The sequence below is a fragment of the Ursus arctos genome, unplaced genomic scaffold (genome assembly GCF_023065955.2).
Source record: "Ursus arctos isolate Adak ecotype North America unplaced genomic scaffold, UrsArc2.0 scaffold_6, whole genome shotgun sequence".
NCBI lineage: Eukaryota > Metazoa > Chordata > Mammalia > Carnivora > Ursidae > Ursus > Ursus arctos.
In genome coordinates, this window is record NW_026623078.1 from 58,558,467 (window position 1) to 58,577,957 (window position 19,491).

Here is a 19,491-nt window from a genome sequence, read left to right on the forward strand (position 1 = left end):
GTGTAAAGAGGACATGTTGTTGACCCTGTGGCATATGATCCATTGCCCCCAGGTGATGAGACTCAGTAGGGCAACTGAGCAAAGGTTAAGCCTATCCATAGCATGAACAGCAGCCCATGATGTAATATTATCCAAAAGTTCTGTTCCATAAAAGATGAAAGGTTATTAGTTGAACCCATTAGGTTACTTTTCTTAGGACATTGCATTGAAGAGAATAAACTAGAGGGTATTAGGAAGAAAAATAGACAGAGAACAAGACATATGCAGAGAATTGCTGAATGAGGTGAAAAGTATGGATTTGGACTGAAAATCCATAGGCTTTTGCTGCTAGAGCTGCCTTAGATTCTGCATGACTCTTTCATTCCAACTTCCATGAGCTCTATCCTGGTTTCTGCCCTTCCTGGTATCTGGCGCTTCAGCTTCCCTTGGCTTCTAGGAAGATAATTTGTATAAACAGGGCCTTGTTTACTTATTTCCCTACAATAAAATGCCTATTCCATAACATAAATTCGAGTTAGTATCTGTCCTTATGACAATGAGAATAATAAAAGCAGAAGTAAATAGAGACTGTGAGCAGAGAAGTTCTGAAAAATCTGTTTTATTTTTTTATTTTTTAAAAGATTTTATGTATTTATTTGACAGAGAGAGAGAGACAGCCAGTGAGAGAAGGAACACAAGCAGGGGGAGTGGGAGAGGAAGAAGCAGGCTCCCAGCGAAGGAGCCTGATGTGGGGCTCAATCCCAGGACCCTGGGATCACACCCTGAGCCGAAGGCAGACGCTTAATGACTAAGCCACCCAGGCGCGCCTGAAAAATCTGTTTTAAACTGGTGTCACTTTCTTCTCTCCTATCTAACAAGGACAACAAATGGTGCTCCTAGATTTTAAACTATAGTGGCTTCATCTCAGTATTAATAGACTCAGGGACTCTCATTCTGTAGTTTTGAAATCTTGAATTTTAGTTTACCCCCCTGCAAGGAATACAAAGCTCAGGCTGGGTTCAATCTTTTATAAAGGGGAGTGTGTGCTGGTTCTTTCCCCATTTGCTCTCAGATTATTTTCCTGACTTTTTCTTCTTCTGTTTTATATAACAGAAAACTACATTTCCCAGACTTCTTTGTCAACTAGCTTTAGGTAGGTTGGGGGACAGAAGGAAGGAGGAAGCTAGAGTAGTTCTCCCTTTCTTGTTAGGCTTGGGTGGAGCAACATCTCTCCTGCACTTACTCTAGCTGCCACCAGACAGGTCTACCCTCTGTGATACAGACTCCTGGCAGGACACGTAAGCTTTCTGTGCTTCCAGCTTTCATTGGATGACCCTCAGATTGTGGGCTCAAGGGAGATGACCCCTCCCCTTCTCTCCCACCCTAGGGCCACAGAGGCTTCTTGCTGTTGCTCCTCTCTCTCATTTATTTATTCCCTATTTGACTTTATATCTCTCCTCTTACCAGTATAACCAGTTTCCTGACCTGGGTCAGTCATTTAACTGAGCATCCATTTCCACATCTGTAAAATGGAGAAAATAAGACACACTTCAAATTGTTCTTGAAAGAACCATAGACTGTTCTAGAGTGTTCTCAAACAAATCTCAAGAGGCTAAATGGACTGATTAAACACTGAAAGATCCAGGCTCCTGAGGTGGAATCTAATTTGTTAATACACTGCAGTTAATTCTTCAGCCCTAGGGACCAATCCCAAGGTAATGAGTACCTACAGTTTAAAAACAGTGGGTGTGATGAAATTAAGCCATTTTGCAGAAAGGAAGCATAAGTTGGTCCTCAGGGGGAGGTATATATAGGTGACTAGATACTTCCTATCACAATGACTCTGGATATGTGGCTTAGCACATTACCATATTTCTAAGTTTCCAAGAATGTCAAAGGAAAAAAGTTAATTAACTTTTTCTACATGGCAGAAAACTTGGCTACTTAGACAAGGGACTGTGTTGCCCACTTGCTGATCACTAAACTGTGGCTGGGGCTAGTGGGTATGACTCATGCTGTATTAAGGAGGCAGCTCCTATGGAACCATTTGGAAAGAGTGGGAAGGCCAGCCAGTTCCTAAAGAAGGGATGCTAGAACAGGAAATCCCATAGGTGTTCATTAAAAATTATGCATGAGGTAAACAAGAGTCCACAGATATAAAAATAAGTACCTAGCTTGTGGAGCATAACAAATTGGAAAAAAAGAGGATCCCCTCCTTAATTTCGCTCAGCCTAAGTCCCTCCAGTTCCATCCACAGTGATGTAAATGGTAAGTATTCATCCTTTTTGATGGCCGAGTAATATTATATCTATATCTATATCTATATCTATATCTATATCTATATCTATATCTATATCTATCTATATCTATATATATCACTTCTTCTTTATGCATTCATCTGTCAGTGGATGTCTGGACTCTTTCCATAGTTTGGCTATTGTGGACATTGCTGCTATGAACATTGGGGTGCAGGTGCCCCTTCAGATCACTACATTTGTATCTTTGGGGTAAATTGCAGTAGTAAAATTGCTGGGTCGTAGAGTAGCCCTCTTTTAACTTCTTGAGGAACCTCCATACTGTTTTCCAGAATGGTTGTACCAGCTTGCATTGCCACCAACATCGTAAGAGGGTTCGCCTTTCTGCACATCCTTGCCAACATTTGTTGTTTCTTGTCTTGTTAATTTTAGCCATTCTGACTGGTGTGAGGTGGTATCTCATTGTGATTTTGATTTTGATTTCCCTGATACCAAGTGATGTGGAGAATTTTTTCCTGTGTCTGTTAGCCATTTGTATGTCTTCTTTGGAGAAATGTCTGTTCATGTCTTCTGCCCATTTCTTGACTGGATTCTTTGTTTTTTGGGTGTTGAGTTCTTTATGGATCTTGGATACTAGCCCTTTATCTGATAAGTCATTTGCAAATATCTTCTCCCATTTCGTAGGTTGCCTTGTAGTTTTGTTGACTGTTTACTTTGCTGTGAAAAAGCTTTTTATCTTGATGGAAGTCCCAATAGTTCATTTTTGCTTTTGTTTCCCTTGTCTTTGGAGATGTGGCTAGCAAGAAGTTGCTGCGGTTGAGGTTGAAGAGGTTTGCTGCCTGTGTTCTCCTCTAGAATTTTGATGGATTTCTGTCTCACATTGAACACTACCTCTGAAACTAATGATGTACTATAAGTTGGCTAATTGAATTTAAATTTTTTAAAAGATTTTATTTATTTATTTGACAGAGAGAGACAGCCAGAGAGAGAGGGAACACAAGCAGGGGGAGTGGGAGAGGAAGAAGCAGGCTCCTAGCAGAGAAGCCTGATGTGGGGCTCAATCCCAGAATGCTGGGATCACGCCCTGAGCCAAAGGCAGACACTTAACGACTGTGCCACCCAGGCACCCCTGAATTTAAATTTTTAACAAAGGAAAAAAGGATAGTGTTGTAGAAGAGAAGATTTTCAGTGTATGGCAGATATAGAAAAAGAGGAATAGGCAAAGACAATTGAAGGTTTGAAATCTGAGTAATGAAAGGAATAATTTGTTTAAGCACTTATGTAGTGCTTATGGCATGCCTGCAACTATTTTAAGTACTTTATACACATTAACTGATTTAATTCTTTTTTTTTCTGATTTAATTCTTATAACAACCCTCTGTGGTAAGGAAAAAGAGGCACATAGAGGTTAAGCAACTTGTCCAAGACCACACAGTTAGTAGGTGGCAGAGTAGGGTCAGACCTAGCAGGAGTGACAGAGGCAGTCAGACTGCACATACACTGAACTATCCAGGGGCTGAGACACAGTCTCTGATGATTGCTGCCATGGAAGATAGAGCAAACATCTCTTCATGACTCATTCACCTTGAATGGGTTACATGTCCATTTTCTGAATCGGTCATGTAACCAGGGCAATAGGCTATATATATATATTTTTAGCTAATATATATCAGGGTTGGCACAATCCAACCTAAGTAGCAGGACTGACAAGGGATAAGAAGGAATTCTCACAAAGTAAAAATTTGGTTGCCATTGCAAGAAGATGGGGAATTGGAGGTTGGTGACAAAAATAACAAATGAATACCACAAAAAAAGGAAACAAATAGAGGATTTGACTCTTAGGGACAATGGAAGCTGCTGAATCAGGAGAAAAGGAAAAAGAGACCACAGGATGGACAAGAAAACAAATAAAAGCATGATTTGGGGTCTTGCTGAATTAGTTGGGGAGATTTTAGCAGGGGCTGGTGTTCTCCACTGTGATTAGGTACCCTGACAGAAAAACCCTGATCTGTCACTATTCTGTGGCTCCATTTTACCCTTATGTTGTTGACTTAGAGGAAATACAAGTTGACCCTGAAGCTGAACACCCTGTACGTCTCATGTTGAAACATCTTTTTCTCCTGTCTGTCTTTTTATCAGTGCTGTACTTAAGTGTATTTATTTTACATTCATGCTTCCTTTCATCCTCACTTTGAGCAGAAAATCAAGAAGTGGGATTTTCATAGATAAGTTAACCTTGTATCTTTATATTTCAACTTAAAAAAGGCAACTCTTCTAGTAGAGTGACTTTAGCAAGGTTAAACAAAGATAGTGTAGGAAAAGACCTCTGTCTATTTAACTTTCTCCTAATTTTTGCCCCTTATCTCTGTTCTCTGATGTTGGGTGTGGTCAATCTTAGTTCAGCCTCAACAGTCATTGTCCTAGATGAAGGGTGTTAAAGCCAAGATATGAATCTTGAGAGGGGAGAAAATATATAATATGTAAACACTAAGGTGCTGTGGCTCATATGTTTCTCAAAAATATGTAGTTTTACAAAAGGAGCCTTTCATTTGTCATAACAAGTAAGCAAGGAAGAAAAATTACCTGTGGATTTTAATTAGAATGTTGAATACTGAGTAATTTTTTATGAGTCACTCTCTTTAGCTAATAAGAAATAAGAACTTCAAAGATCATGGAAGTTCCTCCCTGTTACATTTAAACCAGATTTGTAGATTATTGGTAAGTGGTAGCTGACTTATTGGTTCCACAGTACTTAACCTGGAAAGGAACCACTTACTGAATTTTGTCATTTCTATAATAATCCAGTTATGATAAAGAAAATACCAAGTTGTAGTCTGGGAAGATTCATATCCCATAAATACATTTTTAATAGTTTCATTCATCTCCCCTTTATATACGTAATTTCTAAAAGTAGCATTCCTATATGTCGTTCATCTTTGGAATGAACAGTACAGAATATACCCCTCCTTTGCCTCCTCCTAATCCCCCCACCAGATTTCAGCATATGTATATCCCCCTCTTTAAATGGAAAGAAATTGCATGTTGAGTACCTCCTCCCATGATACTAAGAAGCAAAGCAGCGCTGTCATCTGCTTCATTTTATGGACACTAGTGATTTTCCTGTAGAGGGATAACTGTTGATTAAATATTTTCCATGCTCCTTCCACATTTCCTGGTTCTGCATCTCTTGTTTCCCTGACTTAAAGCAAAAATATTGCTTGGTTAAGACACCATGCTCTATTTCAAATCAGTTTGCCACCAACATTTGGTTATTGGGTTATCATTTAAAAGACAGTCTACCCATATTTGAATATTACTCACATGACCAAAACTAAACCAGGACACCTTCTCAGTCATTTTATTAATTTAATAAATGCCTTTTAAAGGAGCTCTTTATAATTGTCCTGCTTTTAGAAATATAATATCTAAGCTGGTATGTAGTTATTGTTTGATAATTTATCAAAGCATGTACAAATACATAAAAGCATATTTACATTATCTGCAACCTTTACGTTTACCAGCTGGAGCAATTATATCTGCCAAATGGTGTTTTAGCAGTAGTCATTGGCAGATCTTATTAGAGCAACCATTCCATTTTCAAAATATATCATAGCAAAACAAACAATAGCATCAACTCCTACCATTGGTACTACTACAACTCTTGGTAATTCTGTGTCTATTAACTTTATGAGGTAAGCCTGATGGCCACATTTATTCCCATCTTAAATGAGGAACCTGAAGCTGAGCACATTTTAATCACTTATTCAAGGTCAAAGGACATACTCAAGACAGAAGCAAGGATAGAAATCATTAGCCATCAGGGAAATTCAAATCAAAACCACACTAAGATACCACCTTACGCCAGTTAGAATGGCAAAAATTGACAAGGCAAGAAACAACAATTGCTGGAGAGGATGTGGAGAAAGGGGATCCCTCCTACATTGTTGGTGGGAATGCAAGTTGGTACAGCCACTCTGGAAAACAGTGTGGAGGTCCCTTAAAAAGTTAAAAATTGAGCTACCCTATGACCTAGCCATTGCACTACTGGGTATTTACCCCAAAGATACAGACGTAATGAAGAAAAGGGCCATATGCACCCCAATGTTCATAGCAGCATTGTCCACAATAGCTAAATCGTGGAAGGAACCGAGATGCCCTTCAACAGATGACTGGATTAAGAAGCTGTGGTCCATATATACAATGGAATATTACTCAGCTATCAGAAAGAACGATATCTCAACATTTGCTGCAACATGGACGGCACTGGAGGAGAGAATGCTAAGTGAAATAAGTCAAGCAGAGAAAGACAATTATCATATGATTTCTCTCATCTATGGAACATAAGATCTAGGGAGATTGGTAGGGGAAGAAAGGGATAAAGAAAGGGGGTAATCAGAAGGGGGAATGAAGCATGAGAGACTATGGACTCTGAGAAACAAACTGAGGGCTTCAGAGGGGAGGGGGGCGGGGGAATGGGATAGGCTGGTAATGGGTAGTAAGGAGGGCACGTATTGCATGGTGCACTGGGTATTATACGCAACTAATGAATCATCAAACTTTACATCAGAAACCAGGGATGTACTGTATGTGACTAACATAATATAATTTAAAAAAATTAAAAAAAAAAGAAACCAGGTTTTCTAACTTGCAGGAATACATATTTTGGTATCTGGTATTTTATTATGTTGATACCTGATATATCAAGAAACTTTGTGTCAGTTTTAAAAAAATCTACCATGAGCCTTGTTGGATCCTGATTCTAACAAATTATTGAAGAAAAAAAAAAAAGAAAATTTGCCTCTCATCAAAGTAAAATCAATAAACGCATTTATACAAAAATACCACATTAAAAATGTTTTTATATCAATTCTGAGAATCCAGACTTCTTTCTTGGTCCTTATGGCTGGCTTTCCTTACCCTCCAAAACTTTGTAATTTTACTTGGTGTTAAAGCACTGTGAAAGCATATTTGGATATCAGTCAATAGTCTGCCATAGTTAAACTGCTATTACAACATTAATGCAGTTTACATTGCCAGGTCTGGAACTCTGTTGTTTATGTATTGTACTTAGGTACAGAGAATATTTTTTATGACCTGGGAATCTTCGTGCCTACAATCCTGGCTCCTTAGACACATTATGCAACCATTCCCTTCTAAAGTCTTGCCACCTTCTGAGGTTGCTGTCACAGAGCGTATGTGGATATTGCTTAGAGGGTTCACAGGTCTTATTCCCTTTTCAGGCTGTTTCAGCTTATCAAATGCATCACCTCTCCTTCCTTCTTAGACTTCCTAAACCTCAAAGTATCATTTCCTTTCGGCTTCCCACCTTGCCAAAATCTCTAGAGGCTGAGGCTACAAAAGGTTGATATTCTGCTTGAGGAGTGGCTATAAGGAGGATGCACACATATTATCTTGCCAAACACATTACTGTAAAAAGTAATCATCATTGGTCTTTTTAGTTATTTTAAAAATCTACTGAGCCCCAAAGCTTTCATCTTCTTTTCTGGGCTGAAAGAAATTTTGGCTGGTGACATTTGCATTGGCCATAGGAAAGGGTAGAAGGAAATCATCCATCTTCTAATTCTTGGTAGTAAGAGGAAATTCCTTGTGACTCCGGGCAGACTCTTTGAAGCAATAATATATTAGTTTTATTTTTCTAATTTTAATAAAATTCCATATAAGGTTTTTCAAAAGCAGAGGAAAATACACCCACTTGTATGCTTTTCTGTTATCAGCTGGAAGTGCCAGTTATCTCCAAAATGAAAGAATGAAGCATTCTCCAGAAGAAGTGAGCAGCCCCATCTTCCTTTCTCATATTCATCTTGCACTCAGAAAATTGCTGACACTGGAAGTATAAATAAGATGTTAACTCTGAATTTGGATAAATTACTTGATCTGTTATCAAAAGTCCTTTCTTTGCCCTGTGACAAAATATACCTTAGTTTCATTCCAGTTGAAGTTCCTCCATGAACAAATGGTGAACAACTATAGTCATTCTGGTACCGTGTTCAACATTTACTGGGGTCAGAAACACTATCTGCTTATGGAATGGTTTATGCTGAAAGGTCTTCAGGAAAAAAGGAGTATCTTAATTAATTTTAATCCAGTAGCAGGCATTGTGTAGCACAATACATGAGAGCTCTAGATCATTAATAGGATTTTGATTCTGAGTCTTTCTACATGTTGCAGTGCTGTGTGGTTGTGGCTGAGTCTTAATGCACCCTATGATATCACTTCCCCATTTTAAAAACAAATAAAGATCATAGGATTTATTTTGATACTTTAAGCTTGATTCCCTTTACTTACTTTCTCAACACCTCACAAGACTTTTAATAAAACTGGTTCATTTTCCAGAAACAGATTAAGAATCCTTGAAAATAGTTAATAGCCAACAAAAAGTAAAGTACAACTGTTCTATACTTTTGTGGAAGGTCTAGATACAGAAATACATGAAACGTGGATAAATCCAATAGTTTATGAAATGTTACCAGGAAGCTCTCGTCCTGTGTTCACTCTAGCATTAAGATCCAGGAAAATAGGAGAAAATAATACTTGAGGAGTAAATGCATTTTAAAAGGTTAAAGGAAAGGGAGAGAAAAATGAAAAAATAAAAATACTCAAAATGTAATTGACTCACAAACCTTTAAGCTCTATTTTAAACTTCGAAACCAATGGTTTTCATTAATAATAAACAGGAACACTGGAGAATTTGGGAGAGTATCATACCTATGCTTAGTGATACAATGTTTTTAAAGTGAGTGTACATTTGGAATAATAAGATAAAACACCTCATTAATCTTGTCAGAGGTGTGTTTTTTGAGTCAGGAAAGAACCCTGGGACCTCAAAGGGTTCTATAGAAGCCTCAGTTGAATATAGTTGCAAAATATATAACCTGAATTATTAACAGAAGCAGATGATGGCTGTTCTCACTTTTGGAAGTATTTTCTTTCTTTTTTTTTTTTTAAAGATTTTATTTATTCAACAGAGATAGAGACAGCCAGTGAGAGAGGGAACACAAGCAGGGGGAGTGGGAGAGGAGGAAGCAGGCTCATAGCGGAAGAGCCTGATGTGGGGCTCGATCCCATAACGCCGGGATCACGGGATCACGCCCTGAGCCGAAGGCAGACGCTTAACCGCTGTGCCACCCAGGTGCCCCTGGAAGTATTTTCTTTTACATTTGTCTAGGAGTTATCCAATTGTTTGTAAAAGGCACCTCCAACTGGGCTTAGGGCAGGGCCAAAGGTTAAACACTTGCTCAGGGTCACACAGTATCTTGGTTTTCTGGCCATCATGAAAATAGGGTTCCCACTCTGCTCCATTGACCCCTGAGCTGTACCACCTTGTTGTCAGGCTGAGAAAGTCCTTGTGAGCCAAAAACAATCATCCTGTTTCTGTTTGTGGTTGGATGGAAGATGTTCACATGGCTAATGATCCTTGTGACCCAAAGAAAAGCAGGTGAAGGCTGAGGTTAATGCAATATTGAAGTGTTAAGAGGCTTTTCACAACTCAGGAAGCTCTCTTAGCTGAGCTGGTTCTCCTGAAATGTTGAGTCCTGTTTTCCATGGCATGGTGCAGCTGATGTTGTCACTCTGTGGTCAGGAGCAGGAAAGCTGGTGGGGTGGGGAGAGATTAGCGGTCTGAAAATATGTAATTGGTATTGCATGGCAGCAGGGAGTTGACAGCCCTCAGGGACCGCAAACAGGAGAGGACCAACAGCTCAACTGAATTAAAACAAACTGTGATTATGAAAAAAAGTGAGAGAGAAACATCATTGAGTATTTAAAAATTTGATAAATTATAGAGAAATTCTGTATTGCCCACCTTATAAGGTAAAGTGTTAAATGAAATAATATATGTAAGGAAGTTAGTATAGTGCCAGGATCATAGTTATTAATCAATTAAAAACCTGATAGTTTTTATTATTATTATGTATGGGGAGAGTAGGTCAGTATACCTTAATCTTAGAAGCGGTATTATTTTATTGGAATTTTCCCCCATTTGCACTAGAGAATTTTGATCCTCAGTTCATATCCTGTACCTGACATTGTGGGTGGAAAAACTCCACTCATGAATTTGGAGAGGGGAGGCACTCTGCTACGGCAGTTGCCATCCAACTGACTGTGGTTAGTTTGTATAATTGAAGCCAAGCAAAGCTAAGGCAATGCTGGTACATGGATCCTTCTATTAGACTAAATAAAGAACAATGAGACCATTTTTTATGGGGGGGAGGAGAAAAAAATGTTTTTAACAGTAGGGAATGGCTAGAGTCTAGAAACCTTAGGCTGTGTCTAAATGTTACCAAATATTGAGAAGAAACTGCGCAAAGCTCCACATAGTCACCAAGATGTTTCCAGAAATCCAGTGTTTGATTTCATTGTAGACAAAACCAGGGGAACATTAGATTTTTTTTTTCTTCTGGCATTATGAGACAGTCTCAGCATCTTTCTTGTTGGCTTATAGGTCTCTCTATTTAGATCTATGTCATGTCTTCATCTGGGACCAGCACAGCTGCTTTCTGGGATGCCAGTCCACTGTTAGGGCCATTCTTTAACCTATAAAGTACTGTTTGTTTTGTGCAAAGTTTGCACAGGGATGGAGCACAGTTTGATGTCTCGTTCATTGGAATGAGCCAGCCAAGTTTGGTATCTTGGTGGTTTCAAGTCAAAGGATTAAAATTTACAAAGCAATGACATTCAACCTTCCTTCCTGCACCTCAAATCTACCTCACGGAGATCAACCAATAAAGATCCTTCTGAAGTTCAAAAAATTAAGTCAATTCAAATCTGTAATAGTGTCATCTTTAGCATCTGAGAATTTTAGCAAGAATAGTTCTTTGCTCAGGACAAGATGATAGAGAATGAGCAGTATAGAGATAGGTTTAATATAACACTTTACACAAAGCAGATGTTCCAAGTGTTGGCTGTTAAGTGAATGAATTGAAATATTTTAAGTAGAGGTGGTTTTGACATGAAGATTAAGAGTTAATTAAACACAACTTCCAACTTCATTTATCTTATATAGAGGAAGTATAAATGTAAAAGCGTGACCTCAATAGTCTGAAGGACATGGATTCAAATCCTAAGAATATCACTAGTATTTTTCAAGTTTCCTCAACCATAAAATAAATTGTATAATGTACAAGAATTTTGTGAAGATCAAATTAGGTGTTTATAAAGAGCTATACCTAACTCATAGTAGGTGCTCAATAAATATTGGTTCTCTCTCCCCTAGTTGTTCTTTTAACCCTCTTCTTAAGCATGACTTTAATTCCAGTTTTAAAAGCTTAGCATGTGAAGGAATAAAAGGAAAATTCTAAGATACATCTTTTGAAGATTCAATTCTAGTGATCTGCTCCATATTTATCTTCTATGATTATATCACTGGATGAATTATTCAGCAATGAGCAGGGCATTCAGAGGAGTACTGGCAATAATTGATCAATTTATGGTGATGAGTATACTTTATAAAGATTTTAACAAGTTCATCAAAACTCATGGAATATTTGTATAGTATTACAAGATCTACCTATGAAGTTGTTTTGGGGGAAAAAAAATCGCACAATGGGATCTTTCTTACTCCATGAAAGGAAGTCCAGAGAACCAATGTTATGGCTAACCCAAGAAACTATAACATTTGGAGAATTCACCAGTCTACCTTAAAATCCTATGGAGCTGTCTCTGCTATCCTCAAACACAGATCAAAGTAAGACTCTTCTGTCATACTCAGTGCTTATCTCTTAGAGTCAGTACACACTTGGACTATTTAATATCTACCAGAAATACTAGTTCCTGCCTTTACTATCACATGACTTCAGAACATTGAGCCTAGGGAGTAGTAAGCTGCTGTGTAGTTCTACATTGGAAGAGTCTAGGCACTGTGAAAGGAAGGAAATCTTTAGGGCAGTTAGAGCTGAATGTAGCCATCCCTCACTATGGCGGGGAATGTGGTCATCAGGGAGAACATAGAGAAGTAGTCAGCTTAGTGAAACAGCCAAGCAACAGGAACAGGCATTTTGCAGAGAACATTACAGGGAACCAAAAACTCAAAAGCAACCAAAAGATGAAGACTACTTCAAACAGACTTCAGGTAAGCTCTCAACATGACACAATCCCAAGGTAGATTGTATGGGACAAAAAGCAAACATTATGGGAGATACAGAATATCAGCAAACCTAGAAGAATCGAGTTGAAATCAGAACAGACATAACTATGCTGACCACTCTTCTGGCCATTTCCTAGATGAGGAATAACCAAACACTGATATCAGAACCGTACCGAATAGTATTTGGCTTATTTTTAATACCTTAATTTAAGTTCAAGTATGGAAAATAATACAGTTCCCATGTCAATAAATAGGTTCAAACATTTTCAAAATTTCCTATTGTTTTCATACAGTCCCAAGTTAAAGATTTTGTTAAACATGGGTGCCTAGACTACATGAATTCAACTTGACTATTACAGTTAAATACTGTTACAGGGAGCTTGCAAAAGTAGATTAGCAGCCCACCTTAAAGAATGTTGTTTCAATAAGGATTTACCAACATGTTGTACTATGATCGTCTGTTTTCATGTCTGTATTTTCTATATAACAGGAGCTTAATGTGGGCTGAGAATGTGTCTTTTTTTAAATTTTATTTATTTTTTATAATAAATTTTTATTATGTTATGTTAGTCACCATACAGTAGTACATCCCTAGATTTTGATGTAATGTTCCATGATTCATTACTTGTGTATAACACCCAGTGCACCATGCAATACGTGCCCTCCTTAATACCCATCACTGGCCTTATTTGTGTGAATATATCAAACATCAAACATGTGGTATCATTGGTGCTCCATGAATTTGTTGAACAGTGGTGTGTATATGCGTGTGTTTCTCTGCATATTAGTAGAGATGGGAGTGTGGCCCAAGATACATAGTACATTATACTGAGAACTATCCTTAGCTTTTCATCTTGCTTGTTATAACCCATCAGTCTTTGCTTGGTTCCAGGAACATCATAGTAATTATCATGGACTGTGTATGTCTGGGTGATAAGACCAGTTAGTGAAAAGTAATAATACCAAAGAGACGAAGGTCAAAAAGTCTGAAGATTCCATTTCATGTGGGTCAGTGGGCCTAATACTCCATGGAAGTTATTCAGAAATTTCTGTAATTGAACCATGGTGGCTAAGGTTAGGCCTTGTCTGTAGACTGCTATGATAACTAATTATGGGACCCCATCTATGAGAGAAGTTGATAGTTTAACATGTGATATGAACCAAAACAACTAGTAGTTTTATCGATTGAACTGGGCTACAGATATGTAGGGCCAAGCTGCATGATTCCAGTGGTGGGGCACCACTCACATTGTCATCTATGTGAATTGTGCTCCGTGGAATTGTGCAGCAGGCAATCTGTGAGTTATATATGTACCCCCAAGGGAAGGTGGATTTAGATATGTAGCAGTTGTTACCAGTGCCCAACCGGTATCATTCAAATGTCTCAATTTGCTCTGCCTGACTTCCAACTTCCAGATAAGCCCAGGGACTTGTCCTCTCCAACTCCTTTACCTCAATTGTGAAAAGTAGCATGCAGGAAGCACTGAGTTAATACTTATAGAATAGTTCTTGACTAATAAATCTGGAAGTTGACGTACACACACACACACACACACACACACACACATCATTTATTGCTTGCCTTCCATTTCTTGTGTCACCTCCCCACTTTGCTTTCATTATTGCCTGTACTTGTCAAATAAATTACTTGAACCTGACTTCTTAGAATCTTCCAGGAGATCTGAAACTAAAACAAAGTGCAACCTAGATCTGCTTAAAAATTTCCAGAATGTAGTTGCAATTCTGGTCCCTTTAAAGAAGATCTCTTCTTTGTCTACTGAAGTTGGAGTACTGGCCCTGAATAGCTACCAGGATAGAATGGATATTCCTGCAAAATATAACGTGAAATCTCTCTGTTACCATCTCTGCCCATTGAATAAACAATTTAAAATCCTAGTTAGAGGGCCCTAATGAGTCATAAAGCATTCAAATGAATGTTGTTTCTGTTTCTACCCAATATTACAGGCTCTTTAAAATAATTCTGGTCATAATCTTATTCTGTTTTCAGATACATGGAAGAAAAATGGAAAAAAAAACAAAAATAAAAAACAAATATTTTCTGTTAGCCACTTAGAGAGCTAAATGGTAGAAAATTTTAAATTCAGAAGAGGCAACACAGAATCTCAGAGGATGTGACACAGCAGTTAAAAATACATTAGGAAATGGTGAGTATGCTTGCACTTATACCAATGGAACATAGACTTGGGCCAATGCTATCCACAGTTGTTAAAAGATACTCATTCCAGAGAATGTCACTCCATTTGGAAATGAATGGAAAAATGTCATGTTGAATATAGTTTAATATGGAGAATTGTGACAAGGAGGTAATATTATTCATATTAGTTGTATTATAGTAACAAAATAATTTGAAAGTAGAAAGAAAAACAAAAAGGATAGGCAGAGAAAATGATAAACTAGCTCTTTTGAAAAGGAGATACAAATTATGACAGACTTGTATAAAAGGTGGGGGAATACTGAATGTGAAATACTGAAAGGGTATTCAGAAGGAGAATTATCCTGGAGGAGAAAGGAAGGATATCAGGATTGGATAGCAGAAATAGAATGTTGGAAGTCAGTTAATTAGGAGTACATATACGGGATACCAAATCTTATGTAGGAATGCTTTTGGTGACTTTAAATCAGCTCCTGTCATACTTTGACTGACTCAAAACCTTCCACTGGCTGCCAGTCTCCTTCAGAATAAAAGCCAAAAATCCCTCCAGTGGGTCCCTACCTGATCTTCCCTCTTACTTCTCTATCCTCATTTCCTCTACAACCCTTCTTCTTATTCACTCTTCTCTGTTTACAGTGGCCCTCTTTCTGGGCCTCACGCATGCTAAACACAATCTGTCGTATCTCAGGGTCTTTGCATAGACTATTCCCTCAGCCCATGGGGATATGCATATGGTTCACCCCCTCTTCTCCTTCACATCTTTACTCATATGTCACCTTCCCAATGAGGCCTTCTATGATCATCCTGTTTAAAATGTCAATCTTGACATCTGATCATCTTGCTGTATTTTTCTAAAATTATATTTTCACCTTCTAATAAATGCATAATATACTTACATATATGTTTATCTTTTATTTAACTCCTCTCCCCACCCTTCGACTAGAATGTAAGCATGTTGAGGGTTGGAATTTTATCTAAGTTTTTTTTTTCATTGACATATCTCTATCTGAATGAATGAATGAATGAATGATGACTTGTTGCTTGCTCTGCTAGCACCAGTGCCTGGCACAAAATAGTTATTAAAAATTGAGTGAAAGTATCAATGAAACTTTATGGGCTTGACTAGAAAAATCTTATAGGTGTTGAAGTAAAATTTCAAATTAACCTTGACTTTGTTCACAGACACTAAAATGTAAATCAAAACATTATTTACAGGCTATTTTTTTTTTAGCTACTGGAATTTATAGTTCAATCTTTAGCTGTGAGATATCTCATCATAAATCTGTTAAATCCAACATCTCATTTCCTAGACTAAAAGATACAAATTTTATTTAGGTGACATTTGTGAAATAAACAGTTTCTAGGACACAGTTTGTAACATGGTCTAGGGTGTTCCAGCCTGGAGGAAAGAGAATATAATCTAGTTTCTCTTCTTTTTTTTTTTAATTATATAGTTTATCGTAAGTTTTTGATGTAGTGTTCATCGATTCATTAGTTGCATATAACACCCCATGCTCATCACAACACGTGACCTCCTTAATACCCAACACCCAATTACCCATCCCCCCAACCCTCTCCCTTCTGTAACTCTCAGTTTGTTTCTTCTTTCTACCTCAGTGATTCCAAATAATTAGTCACTTAATCTATATTTTTGCAAAATTTTAAGTAATTAAACACAATGTAAAAATACTGACCTTAACATAAACATAAAAACATGAGAATACTAAACTTCTTAAATAAAGATTATTTTTAAATAAGAAAATTAACATAAAATGCATTATGCACATCAGTGAGCTAGAAGTATGTTATAAAATATTCTAAAAAATATTTGAAAATATAGTAGCTTCAATTTAATGTGAAAAAAAATTGATTTTTGGCTCAAGGGAGTTTCAAAACAACCTTGGTATTTTGACCTTTTCTGAAACAAATGAATCATGCGCAATCTGACCAGATGACTTTTTTCCAGAAATGGCTCAAACTCTAGCCATGTTTCCACCATTACCTCGTGGCAAGAGGGAATATTGACAAGTAATGACAGTTACTTTGACTTTTTGTTTTTGCCACAAAATCCATCTTTCTGTACTGATCAGCATTTTATTTGTACTTGGGCATGAGACCAAATGTGTCTAATTGGCTTTGGAGCCATGAGATTGTATCAACCTGGGTCTTCTCAGATCCTTTTTAATAAGACTTGCGTTTAAGGGTACATTCATATAGATGAGTTGTGAGAAACTACAGTGATCCAAGTTTTGATTTTGTTTTTACTCTTACTCTTTCTATCACCAGCTTTTAATGGCACCCTCAAATTCAGTATAGCCTTGAAAGAGATCACTGTAGATCGTATTTTGACCATGGCCATATGTAGATTTCAAGTAGGAAACCAGTTTTCACCTATTGGCCTTTCCTGTATCTTCTGTGGAAAAAAATGTGTATTAGGTACTTTTCTCATTTTTTTTTTATTGGATTGTGGTTTGTTTTGTTTTTGTTTTATTTTGTTTTTGTTTGCTATTGAATCGTATGAGTTCTTTGTATATTTTGGATATTAATCCCTTATCAAATAGATGAATTGAAAGTATTTTTTCCCATTTCATAGTTTGTCTTTCATCTTGGTTTATGGTTTCTTTTGCTGTACAAAATTTTTTTAGATGTAATCCCACTTGTTTATTTTGTTGTTGCTTGTGCCTTTTAGGTGTGATTTCCAAAAAATAATTACCAAGACCCATGTCAAGGAGCTTTTTTCCTATGATTTTTTCTAGTAATTTCATGGTTTTAGGTCTTACACTTAAGTTTTTAATCCATTTTGAGTTAATTTTGTGACTACTGTAAGAAATTCTTACAGAATATTAAGTGAAAAGTGAAGGTGACAAAAACAGTAGCTTTCAATTGTACAAAAATATATAATATTAGAAAATTTGGGCTTCTGAATAACTTATTTTTATATTAGCCTGCCAATTAAAATATCTGGAACATGCCATCCTATGCTGTTGCTGCTGCTGCTATTATTATCACCATCATGCCTAGTTTTGTTAGATTCTCTTGAGTAATAACAATTATTGTTAGCTTTCCTATAGCCCATGTAAACCAATCTATGGGCTTACTCAAAGAGAACCCAGCCTCTCACAGGAGGAATTCAGTCACACCCAAAGAAATGTTGTCTTAAGTCCAATGATAAATTTTGAAGAGGCTGGAACAAGACAAAGGGTGAGGGTGATGAAATACTCAACTGTGTCACTACTAACTGCAAAAACAATGATGGAGATCATGAATGCAAAAGATGTTTCACAGCAATAAAAACTTGTTCAAAAATTAAAAACTGATAGTCTGCCTAATATAAAACCCCAGCAGCTCACGAGGGAGCAGTACTTTCTGTACAACTGAAGAAGGTGATTTAGAAAAGGACTTTTTAACACAACAAATACTAAAGACTTTTTAAAAGTAAATATGTTTGGGGGAGTGCCTGAGTGGCTCAGTCGGTTAAGTTTCTGCCTTCAACTCAGGTCATGATCTCTGGGTCTTTGGATCAGGCCCCACATCAGCCTTCCTGCTCAGCAGAGAGTTTGCTTCCCTCCCTCCCTCCATCTCTCTCTCTCTCTCTCTCTCTCCCCCCCAGCACTCCCCACCTCCCCATTGCTCATTCTCTTTCTCTCTCTCTCTCAAATAAATAAATAAATAAATAATCTTTTAAAAAAGTAAATATGTTCTAGAATTTCCACTTGCTATGTTTTAAAATTAATTCAATACAATTTAATATTTCTCCTTAAATTTATATTTTCTATAGCACCTTGAGCATGCCAATCACTGTTTTGCCAACCATATACTTTTAGGAATACAACTCCTGAATTTAGAGAGATATTTTTGTAGAATTTATAAAAAAAAAGAAATATTGCAAAATGTTAACAGTGTATATCTATGGATGGAAAGATCATAAGTAGTTTTTATTTTCTTTTATGTTTCTATATATTTCAAATTTTCTGAAGTGTCCACTTATTATTTTTATAATCAGAAAAAAATACTGTTAAAAACAACTAGAATGTCCTGGGAGACTAAGAGAAAAGATAATTCGGTCAGTTGGTACAATTTTAATACTATATATGGCTTAGTACTTAAACTTAGTTATGTGTTCATGTGTTGACATTCTTTGCCTATGGTTTTTGTTTGTTTGTTTAAGGAATTTCTTGATAGCCCGTATCTCTGGGCTAGAAATGACCAGGAATAACTTCACTTGGTTGATGGGAAAAGGCAAATGGCTAAAACCACTGAAATGGTATGGATTACCTCACCCATGCTGATTTGTTAGAGGAAGAGAGAGGGAATGGAATGGGAGGACACAGATCTGCCAAGGCCGCGAGACTAGTCATTAAACCCTTGTAGACATAATCTTGCCAAATCTCCCTTCTGATAGATTCTTCCATTAATTCCCATATCAATAAATGGCATCCATTCTCTCAAGTTCTCCAGCTAGAAATCTAGAAGTCATCTTGACACATTCTTCTCCTTCATTCCTTAAATCAAAGTTTTTTTTTTACATCAAAGTCGTCACCAACAATCAACTAATGAATAAATAAAAAGTAATGTATGTATGCAATGAAATATTAGACATTTAAAAAAGAACAAACTGATACATGCTACAACATGGATGAACTTTGAAAACATGCTAAGTTAAAGAAGCTGGACATAAAAGGGCACATATTATATCATTCCCTTTATAGGAAGTATCCAAAATAGGCAAATCCATAGAAACAGAAAGCAAATAAGTTGTTACCATGAGCTGGGGAGAGGAAGGGATGGAGAGTTAATTAGTTTGCTTAGGCTGCCATAGCAAAGAACCACAGACTGGATGGCTTATACTGGATGGCAGAAACCTATTTTTTCACAGTTCTGGAGGCTAGAAGTCTGAGATCAAGCTATTGGCAGGGCTGATTTCTCCTGAGTTCTGTCTCCTTCACTTGTGGATGGATGTCTTCTCCCTCTTCATATGGTTT

The 19,491-nt window shown here is 37.2% G+C and overlaps 1 protein-coding gene across 10 annotated transcripts in view; it reads left to right on the top strand.

The window, feature by feature from the left end:
- The window catches only part of EMC2 (ER membrane protein complex subunit 2), a 560,958-nt gene that overhangs the window by 201,931 nt on the left and 339,536 nt on the right, over positions 1–19,491 (top strand). For 5 of the 10 annotated variants that reach the window (XR_008957805.1, XR_008957804.1, XR_008957809.1 and 2 more), the window contains one exon: positions 14,345–14,501. The exons of 4 other annotated variants lie outside the window; for them this stretch is intronic. The gene's annotated coding sequence lies outside the window, so the exon portion shown is untranslated. Of the gene's footprint in view, positions 1–14,344; positions 14,502–18,677; positions 18,774–19,491 lie in introns of all 10 variants that reach the window. One more of the 10 variants, XR_008957808.1, reaches the window with a different exon arrangement.